The following is an 11,233-nucleotide window of genomic DNA, read 5'->3' as shown; positions in this document are numbered from 1 at the left end:
AACCGCATTACACAGTACTCAGCAAACCTGGCACTTCTACACTGCCATATAATGTGATAAATGCGTCTGGGCCAGGAGCTTTGTAGGCGCTTGTGGGTATGCACATATCACCCACTTCCCTTCTCAAAGAGAGATTAATGTATCTAAACACAGATGGGCTCCCAGGCCAAAAGATAGGAACTGTAACGGCTCCAAATATACTTCTCTATCAGCCGATATGACACTGACAACTAACAACCTTCTAGAGGCTCATTAAGAGATCTCAAGCTGTTTGACATGTCTGAGGTCTCTCTGAGGGCCGCATCCCCAGCGTTGGCTATGGAGGCAGTTCAGTGCTGCTGTGCTGGATTTGGTTTCTCTGAGACTTGTCTGTCAAGGCACCCTGCTTCTTAATAGGCCTGATGGTTATGTCTAAGTGAATGCTTTGTTTTCTTCTTCTACCAAATTGTGCCATTTCCCCTGGGCTACTATCAAAGACTACAGGAGTTCCTGTTTTTTATTTGTATGTGTACTTGTATTGCTCCTCTAAACAGGGACAGGAATTTCCTTTCCTGAGTCTAGACATCAGCCTCTTGCTATTTCTGTAGCTTGCAAACAGGCTGTCTGCTGCCTTGGACCCTTTAATTTTTCCCATGAGAGTGGCAAGTTTGCACTGGGCTGATAGAGGAGGCCTTGTACGATACTCCTGGAGCGTGGGTCTGGTTTGTGCTCATGGTGTTTTACACTAACTATCCTTTTAAAGCAAACCTGACACGTTGTGGAGATTGTTTCTCTTCCTCCCACTGCAACTCCTGTGATGTCTGTCCTTGCTACCCCAGTGTGGACAGTGTGCCTCCACCTCAGCCAGAAAGGGAGAGACAGAGATCCCCAGTGTGACCCCAGCCTGAACTGGCATGACCACACAGTGCAACTCACACCAGCAAGGACCCTTGGTCAGATCCAGAACATGGAAAACGACCAGAGCATGGAAATGGTTTCAGAGCAGGTAACCAAGGTGAAGCTCTATCTCTGCTGAAATCGCTGTCCCCCTTTCTGCTGAGCGGGGGGCTGCTCAGGGGCAGCCTGGGGCTTTCTGCACCTATTTTGGCACTGGCACACCACAGCGACTGCAGGCCTGTGCATCGCAGAGCATGGCACTGAATAAAGCTCTTGGGATGCTTCCTGGCTTTGTAGACTCAGCAGGTGTGCGCTGCTTCACATGAATCTCACAGATTTCGGTGGCCTTTCAGAGCAAATTAAGCCTCTCAGTACTTTTCTGGGACTTCCTGAGAGCAGCAGATGAAGGCTGAGTACACTCAGTAGTCAGCTTTTCTCAGTGGCTACTGCAGCACAAAGTTACCATGAATAGGGGTAGGAGGGAAAACTTCTCAGGCCGTTGACTCCTAAAAGGCTACATTAGCTGGTAAAATCTGTCTCAGTGTACATTAAGGATGAGCAAGCAGTGAGTACAAACAGGAGATACTGTAGAAAGAGGAGAAAAAGATCGTGGTGAGGTCACTGAGAATAAATTCTCGTAACAACTGAATTCTCTGTCCTCCTTTTCAGCCTGTGACTGTCCATCCGCATAAGTGTCTGTCTGACTGCCCACATCTGCATAAGTGTCTGTCTGTCTGCCCGCATTTCATTCCTCCTCTGCTCAGAAACTTTTGAAGTGGTTGGCTAATTTCAGCCAAATTAGTTGAAGGATAAAGTTGCTAAGCTCTTGGGAGTTTCTGGAGAGTAGGCATCTGGCTTGGAGTGAGAGTCTCTGTTAATGCCTCAGCTGGAAGAAAGACTGCAGAATGAGCTGAATCTCTACCACCTATCAGGGAATGCGTTCCCAAGGCAGGGAGGATGGCAAAAAAACAGACTCCAGTGCTCCCACTTTTCATAGACCTACTTATTTTTGCATTCACAGTAGCCTGAAGCACAGCTCCAGTTATGCCGCACTGCAGAACAAAAGAAAATAAAAGCAAATACCTAGATATGAATACAGTTAGTGTTGTACTTCTTAACAGCTCAGCTATAGTCTCAGCATATTCATATATGTCTTCCCTCTGAAACAGGCTTATACTAGTATCATCCCAATGGCTGTAGCAGCCTTAGAGCCAGTCAATATGAGCTGTTTGAGAAGTCTCTCTTTGGAGTCCCCTTTGCAGCTGGAATCTCTCAAGGACATAAGGAAGCTGATAGAAGTAAAGAATTCATTAGCTGTAAGCTTTATTTTGTAAGATGGAAAATACAAAGTTTCCAGGTGATGCAGCATTTCCTGAAGTAATAAATAGCAAAAGGCGTACTCAGAGTGACATATCCAGCATTGTTCAGGAAGCCCAGCGGTGCGTAAAACAGTCTTTTTAAGAGTAGAAGTGAGAAATTAGGTAGACAAGGACGAAAGATTGTGAACTTTATGTACTGAGTGAGGAAGTAGTGTGTCCTGGGAAGTGATGACAAAGTGCTGTCAGGCAGGTGGACAAGCAGCTGTGGCATGAGTTCTCAGTGTAGCTGGCGCAGCTAGCAGAGGCTGAGCTGTGTTAGCACAGATGTGTCCCCCTCTGTCCAGTCCTGCTGCCTCCTGCTCTGGTCTCTGTTCTCAGGCTGAATGCTGAGAGCCTGCAGAAGCATCAGAGAAGAATTACCAAAGTGAATTTGGTGTTAAATCTGCTCCTGGCAGCTGGAGATGTGAGGCACTCCAGGTGGTGAGTTTATCTGAAAAGGAGACAGAGAGGCCCCCTGGATCTCAGCTAGAAGTCTTTGTATGGGGTGAATGACAGGATACCAATGGACTCTTCAAACAGCAGCCTTGAGCACAACAAGATGCAAGATTTGGAAGGTGAAGTTAGAAAAATTCAAGTTGGAAATGAAACTTGAATTTCTTAACCACAAAGGTAACAAATGTCTAATTTGATGTCTGACCATGCCTCAGCTAACTGAGGATGTGGTAAATTCTCCGGCACTTGGGGACAAAGTCAAGATACCCTGGATCTCGCACAAGGTACAAGGCTTGATTCAGAGATCACAGGATGAAACTCTGTGGCATGCGTTATGCAAGAGGCCAGACCAGATGATCAGTCTGGTCTGCTCTGGCCTTCAGAAATATGAATCAGTGTTGTAGCAAGGATAGAGGAGAATTACCAGGAGACAAGAAACAGAATAATTAAATAACCACAGTATTTCCAAGGGCTTACATCAAAGAGTGGACTATTTTTTAAGCAGCAGCATAGATTCAGAAAAATATCTTGGAGAGGGAGGAGGTAGCTTTGTTTTCCTACTTGGAACCTTGCCCGATGGCTGACTTTGACCCCAGAGATAAAGCTGGTCTTCATACTGGAGGTTCATGAGCTCATTCATGGACTCCATTTATTGGAAAATTACTGGAGTTCCAAGGTGGGCTTATCCTAAAACATTACTGTCTTCCAAAATGCATTCATCAGTCTTCAGTGGTGCAGCAAGGCATGGTCTTGCACAGAACAGATTTACCTAAATGACTTATTAACAAAATCAGGATTATGGCCAAGCAGATGTCAGTATGACTGATTAGCTCAAAATAAACACAGTTGTGAGATAAGAAATAGCTGTGTTTTTGCTCCTTCTTCTTGTGGTTGCATACTCAGTAGATGATGGGAAATGACATGTTAGGTATGAGCTGAAATGAGTCATCTACTGCTACAACGCATAGAAGGCAAAGCAGAGGAATTCAGGAATTTTTCTTCTGTGGTATAATATAAGCAATGGCCGTCATCCAGGAGACTCTGCCATGGAGATGGATCCCTTCAAGGTGTGCAGCCTCTCTGTCTTAGTATTGTGCAGTTGTAGGGTTTTATTTTGACAGCTGAAACACTACTTTCATTTTCATTAGGCCACATGGATCAAAGTTCTGATAGCCGGTAATATTAAACAACATGTACGTTGAAAACTGTTAATCAAGTCCATTTGCTGCACAGCTTTACGGAGAACGTGCATGTCAGACTGAAGTCATGGAGATAAAAATGACAACAAACAGTTATTTGTCGGCACTCCCTTTTGTGCAAAACATAATTGCTTGCTCAAATATGGTAGATATTCCATATGGTAGATGGACAGATGTGGATATGGTAGATGTTCCTAGTGAAAAAATGTGTTTTGTATTACAAGGTACGCTGTTATGGTGAATGTGTAGATCCATGAGACTAATTTCTAATCATTCAAACACTTGTATTCATGTTACCATTGTCTAAGTGAAACGTTTGGATTTTTGATGTTAATTTTCAGTGCTAATTTTTCATTTCAGTAATTTAAGAAAGAATTTAGCTAGCCAAATCATTGCTGAACAAAGCAATTTAGCCAGCCTAATAAAGATGTCCCTCTGTTCAGCCACTTAATTGTGAAAATGAAGCAGCTGGGGAGAAGGAAGAATTGTTCTGTATCAGTTGGAAATGAAACTATTCTTGCTGAGTATTTCTTATGATTATTTTGTTTTGGCACGCTGTCAGACCAACACAGCAAAGATCTACACACAGGCTTCCTTGAAAACTTGATCCCTTTTGGTATGGATTGCCTTCTAAAGGATTTAGTCAGCCTTCCAAAATGCTGCCTGGATCGCTTTGTATCTTATTTCATTCATTTTTAGACTGAGGATGACTGTATTTATTTGCACTACAGGAACATAATGAGAATAGCAGTCTCAAAATGGAATAGATCAAATCTTCGTTGGCAGTCCTGCTTTGATTCTTGTGACTAGTGGTGCTAGATCACGTGTTGTCCAGGCAAAGAAATGTGCAGAGTCATATTTCCTCCTTCGGTCCTACCTTGGTCTCTTCCTGTATCTGTCCCTGTCTGTGCTCTGGCTCAGCTGAACTGGCTTATCTCCTCTGAAATGAATGCAAAGATTTTGTGTATTTACTGCCTCTCTCTGTCCCATTCTCTGCCCTTTTACTATGATACGGCCTGTGCTTTCCCTCTATGCTTTTGGTTGATAGAGAATGTTAAGATAAAAATTCACTAATTAGCATACTCCCACTTCTTGTTCTCCCTGGGCCTTCTAAACATTTTCATCTCATATTACTCTGAGGCATAGTGGATATTACTCCCAGAAATGCATGGGTGCATTTTTCCATATTTACACATCCTTTTAAAAATGTGGCTATCAAAGCATTTGCACACATTTCTGTTCCCAAAGACTCTGCCCATTGAGCTGGGGAAGCTCTGCTTTCTTAGGAAGAATGTAAGCAGTCTTGAGGGGATGGGAAGCAAGGATTTAGTACGATTTAGATTGAAATTCATCTCAGCCCTCTTTAGATACCAAACTGAAGTGCTTAATTTAGGAGATTTGTTGCTCTAAAATCCTATCTAATCAAGTAAGACTAACAGGCACATTCAGCAAATAATTCAGTTCTTAGCTGGACCTACCACCCTCATTTTAAAAGGGTGAAGTGGCTCATAATTTATAGCCAGGTCTTCAGCTGATGTAAACTGGTAGCCTCTCTCTCAATGTCAGTGGAACTATATCCACTTATTCCAGCTCAGACTCCGTCCTTCCAAACTACTGAAAATGATTGATACTCCTCATATTAGCCTCCCCAGTCAGAACATTTTTGCTCTGTCCCTGCCATTTTCCCTTTTAAGGTATGTTATTCCATAGTAACCAAATGCTGAACTATACCCTTCCTTCTGTGTCTCTGAACCAAAAAAAGGTCTACAAGGACTGCCCTTGCCAAGATTAGATTTCCCTGCTGGAAATGTTCAGGCAAAAAGAAATTTGTGGGCAGGAGAGTCTTGTCTTGCTCATGGAGGGTGCTTTGGGAGTAGCAAGCTTCTAACTCAGCCTTGAAGCTCTTCAGGATTTCACAAGGTGTTATCAGAGAGGAGATAAGGCTCCCAGTGCGTAGGGCAGAAAAATGAAATGCCTCTGAAGAGAATTTGTCACAACTTCACAACCAGCAGCGGTAATGGTTTTTGGTCAGGGCTTGCCCTGATAGTTCTGTGAGTGAAGGCCAATTTTCCTTTCAAGGCACTGTATATTTAGTTATTTAATCAAGCTAAATTATTCCTTCTCTCCTCACCCACAGTTAGATCATGGCACAAAATTAAGCACAGCCTTTCATTCTACCTCCTCTTGCCTCTCTATTTGACCTAGACTTTAGGGAGCCATTAAGTTGTCTGAGATATTGATTTAATAAGGGTAGGAAAATTAAAAAGGACAAAAAGACACCTGACTAATTGGCATTTCCAAGAGATTTTTGTAATCAGCCAATGGGGATTTTATAAGGTATGAAGTATTTGCTTTCACATAAATTTCTTCCACATTCTTTCTCTCATGTTTGCTCGGTAAACCTTCTGGAATAAAGATCACATCTGCCTCTCTGTAAGCTCTATACTTGGGAGGTAATTGAGTTGGCTCTTTGTTATGAGAGCATGTACTCATTTAATTGCACATATGTGTCTGTGAACACACTATCCTTGCTTCTTTCCTAAATTTGATTTGGAATGAATCCCATGAAGGGCTATTTTCCAACGTTAATGGATAAAAGGTCTTTACCAAAGGGAAAAGTATTCAAACACTAAATTTAATAAAGTTTAGTTTGAAAGTTATTTCTTTGCAAGAATTCTCCTTGAAAATATACAGTTCTGAGAAAAATTCTTCTCTTCTCACAGTGTTTTAATAGCATGTATCTTCTATCAGTTTTGAGATTTGTATCCAATGAATTTTTAAATATGGCTTAATAACATGACAATTTAATGGTGTTACAGTGAAACCGTCACATTATTGTAAGAGTTGCTTGTTCTGTCCTGCCTTGCTATGCTAAGCAGTAATGCAGAACTTGAGAAGATAACATCCTTATGGTGAGATGAAAATAAACACTATGGTAATCTTTATTCCATTTCTGGGCTTAAGATGCTGACCAAAGACAGTATTCATTTTCAGCTATGTAAAGTGTTACTGTCAGGAGCAGCAGAGCAAAGTGCTAGGAGGGAGGTGATATGAAGGCCTGGAGATCTGTCCCTTAGGCTAAGAAGTCACATTATTCAAGTCATTTTAGGCAGTAGAGATTAGGTAAACTATACTAAAAGTAGTGCTGTATGTCAATTTGATAGATGACTATCCTGTAGGCTTTGTACTATTTTCCATTAATTTGAATTTTATTGTATGGCAAGGCTTAACAGCTTCTTATTATGAGCTGATGTGATGTTTTAGTTCCATTTCTACTTAGCTGTTGTTTAATACTAACTCAGATAAAATTGTCAATAGCTGAGTTCTGCTTGAATGAGGCCATCAGGATTGGGGTCAGCTGAATGCTGCATATTTGTGCCAAAGGATGTCACCCATGTGACAGCTTCCTCTGAACTTAGGAGAGGAGGGACAGGAGCAGAAGAGATACTGTCTCTTAGTTTAGCTGACCAGTCTGCCACAGAGATGGGCTTTCATACACCAGCAACTAAGTTGTGCTGCTTTGTGCCAAGTGATGCTTCTGTACAAGGGGAAAAGTCCTCTTTTATTCACTTATTCTGTGTTCATACTCTGGTTACTGAGAAGTGCATTGCCCCTTTTCTGTCTTCTGGAGAGTTCACAGATGTTTAGGTCTTGGGTTTTGGTCTATCCTGGTAGCAAGGCAAGGGCTGGCTATAAAAGCAGCGTATGCTTTCAGATACCAGTATTTTCCAACCTAACTTCTTACCCTGGATTCGTACAGTGTTTGAAACAGAATACTTGATGCCTAGCGGAGTGGTTAGGATTAGGTAGGGGGATATGAAAACAAGACTCTCAGCTGAGTGCTGTAACTACTGTGTTTTTTGGTATAATAAGGCTCCACCAGAGTCTAGTTCCATAGCACAGGGAGACGTTTATAAAATACTCATCAAAACTCTGATTCTGATTTTATAATATAATCAAGATCTGATTGGCTGACTTTCCAGATTTTACTTGGCTACCTGTTTACTCTTTATACTGGGGCAGATACTCAAATATTGGTAGACAAAGTGTTGTACAACCCACCATTAAATCGAAGGTTAATCTCATGAAGAGCAGCAGATTTCCATGTCTGCTATGTCCTGGGTCACTGACAAACAGCCTGCCAGTTGGAATCTGTTGATTAAAGAATCAGAAACTGGTATTTTTGAAGAGAATGAGAATCAACGTTTTTTGTAGTCTGCTCTAAGCAAAGCTGGAATTGTAACTAGAGGTTGGGCCAGAAGGAGAAAAACATTCCTCAAAGTTTGGTAGATGTTTGTCTCATTCAAGATAATGCAGTATGTGGCAGAGTTCAGAGCCTATTTGAATTAAAACTTTCATGCCGTCCCAGAATACTGGTTTGAGGCCTGCTTCTATAGTCATGCTCATAACGTGGCTGCTGCTTAGGTGTGTGCAAGAAAGCAATGGCACGCAAGAAAATATTTCTTTTTCTAGTTTTCTCCAGGTGGACCCTATCAACGTTTTACTTCATAACTTTCAGTTTTGCCAGGGAATTGGGGTTTCTGCAATATTTCAGTACGTCTGCAGTGTCTACTGTGTATGAAAGTGTTTTAATATTTTTTTCCCAGCAATAAGCCCAAATCTGCAGTTTTAGTCAGAATGAATATCCTGAAGTCCTCAGGTGCTCTGAGTTTTATCATAAAGTTGCAATTTTCTGCTGAAGTATTTGCTATGAGCATGCTTTTATTTTCATTTTCTGATACCTTCTTGATACAGGTAAAAAATAAACGGTATTGGCTGGCTGGCCCATACACAGGCCTGGCACAATGCTGGCCTTGAATCAGAGGAGGAGCATATTTGGAGACCACCGTCAAGGCAGAGGAGAAATCAGGACCCTGGTTTTTGACTGGGCAACTTTGGGGTGGTGTAGCTACAGGAGAGCTGCAGAAGGAATAGCGCCCTCCAGAATCCTGCTTAAAACTCCCGGCATTGGGTCTTCTCTTTCATCTGGACTAGGCTTTGTAAGCACAATAAAGTGCTGAGTACTCAAGTGGCCGCAACTCTGCTTCATCAAAGCAGGCATGAAAACAGCAAGATTTGTTCTTCCCATCTGCAGAAGCATAGCAAGAGCTAAGACAAACCCAACTATTGCTGTCGGCTTAATTACAAAGAATATCAGGCCTGCCAGTTCTTGACACCAAATAGTTTTAATCTAGATATTTTTGAAATTGGGCTAGATTCTTAAGGCGTGCAAATTTGCATTGCAGCACTGACTTTGACAGGGTGACACTAATTTGCACCAGTAAAGAGTCTTGCTCTTATTGGTGTGCTTTCAGAAACAACATGGAAATACAGTTAGGAATGACAATTTCAGAACAGCACAGCGCAGCAGAGGGTCTGGCTATCTGCAAATCAGTGCACACCTTGTAATTTATGCAGTGCGAAGCCCGGTAACAGTGTGGAGAAGCCAAGAACTTCCTGATAACTGCACCTCCTGGAACTGTGCAGTGCTGAGGCTAATAAATCTTAGTGATGGCACACAACTAAGCTGGGAAAAAATGAAATCAGCCACTCGGGCAGCTGAGCAGCTGTCTCAGCTGTGCTGATTCACCCAGAATGATGCACTCCAAGGGGTTTTCGCCACCTAAACAGATGTTCCCCTAGCACAGGATGCTTTCCATTTTTATGTTGTTCATGCTGGATTTGTGTGTTGTAGATCAGATCTGCTGCTGCTATAACCAGACCTGTCTAGTCAAATGCTGTCAGGGCAAGACTCATGCTCTCAGGCCCCATCTCCCACTTCGGTCTGTGGTGCAGGCATTGCTCCTGCTGTAGGCTGCACCAGCTGCATGGAGTCCCCAGAGCTGGAAAGAAGCCACTGTGATGTGCTGCATGTGGCACCGTGTCTCCAGACAGGCTTTGCTGGAAGGCTTCTTTCTCCAGCAGTGGGAACCTCACTCCCACGAGCCCCATTACTGGGCAGGTGGGATCACACAGTGGTGTTTAGGTAACGTGGAAGCTGTGTGCGAGTCAGCGCAGCCTTGCTGAGTTCGATGGTGCTATGCCACGTAGTTCCACTGGAGGGTCTAGATAGAGAGAAATTCTGCCTTTAGATTGTATCTGTATAGATACTGCTCTCTAATCATGTGCAGGTTTCATTATTTTGGCTCCGTGACATTCAAGCTGATTGTGCACAGACAATCTTCCATCCTGCTCAGCTCTGCAAAGAAGATACAGCTATTTTTCCTCCCTGTAGAGCAACTGGGGGTCTGTGACTTGGTGGCATGCTGAAGCAGAAGAGAACGATAAGAGAGGAAAGCAGTCCCTTAACAGATGTATAAGTCTCCAGTAATAATAAAGGCAAGAAAAATTGGTTAGTTAGTTTTGCTATGACACATTACATTTTCTGTAATCTCCAACTCTCACATTTTCACATCTCTGGAAAACACTTTTGGATTTCAAAGTTTGGAGGATAGTCTGAAATTTGCCTTTCCAAGATCCTAAACTGGGACATTATTGAGAGGTGGAGGGAACAAGAGGATCACACAATTTAAATATTAAGGCAATATGTGACCGTACAATGCCCAGTGCATTGAAGTGTTAATCCCTGAATGAGACTACTGCAGTGCAATACAATAAATGCACAATAGTATTGACACAATAGCAACTCCAGTTTTCTGTTGGTTTAGGATTTGTGTCTTTTTGGTCAATGATGTTGCAGTCTCTTCTTGCCTTGGACTGCGCTGCTTCTTGGGTGTAATGGAGCTCTAGTCCATTAGGGTCTGATTTTCAGCCAGATCTAGCTCACCCCTATGCAGAACCGTGGGGACAAATACAACCTTGGATATGAGGAAAACCCAAGCACCAGGTGCAAATTCTGAACTAAATGTTGATGTGCTGTTCTTATCCTTATCCAAATATACAGGAAAGTGCTTATATCTGTGAAACAAAATGGAAATCTATATGCTTAAACATGGAAGAGAGCTGAAGGGTAAGTTGAAGACTTACTCCTGAGGTTCAGTATCAAGGTGAAGAAGGATACGCTGTGTCTAACATATACAAGAAAGGCAGAGATCTACATAGAAGAGAAGCTATTAATAGTTAATATTTCATAATGACTATCATACAATGTGATAAAAGATACTATGATTTTCCTTATTCTAGCTATGGGGGCTAAAAGGGCTAAAAGAATGAGTGGTACCACAGCTACCAGAGCACAGGGTCTGTCAGTGGATGCTGATTCCTACCTGGTTGCCACCATAGCACTAAATACAAGCTTTTAAAGTGTCCTGTCCAGCTGCCAGTCCAGACGTGAGGAATGCTAGGCCTGCGTGGCATCTGCTGTGGGGTCAGGGCTGTGGCTAGTGA

General features: G+C 42.5%; 1 long non-coding RNA gene across 1 annotated transcript in view; it reads left to right on the top strand.

Moving 5' to 3' along the window:
* The first annotated feature begins 657 nt into the window (after window positions 1-657).
* LOC135328619 (uncharacterized) overlaps window positions 658-11,233 on the top strand; it is a 79,505-nt gene continuing 68,929 nt past the window's right edge. Inside the window, exon 1 of the long non-coding RNA XR_010389583.1 lies at window positions 658-985. This is a non-coding gene — a long non-coding RNA (uncharacterized LOC135328619). The remainder of the gene's footprint in view (window positions 986-11,233) is intronic.

Source organism: Dromaius novaehollandiae, chromosome 1 (genome assembly GCF_036370855.1).
Source record: "Dromaius novaehollandiae isolate bDroNov1 chromosome 1, bDroNov1.hap1, whole genome shotgun sequence".
NCBI lineage: Eukaryota > Metazoa > Chordata > Aves > Casuariiformes > Dromaiidae > Dromaius > Dromaius novaehollandiae.
This window is presented reverse-complemented; position numbering and strand designations above follow the sequence as displayed.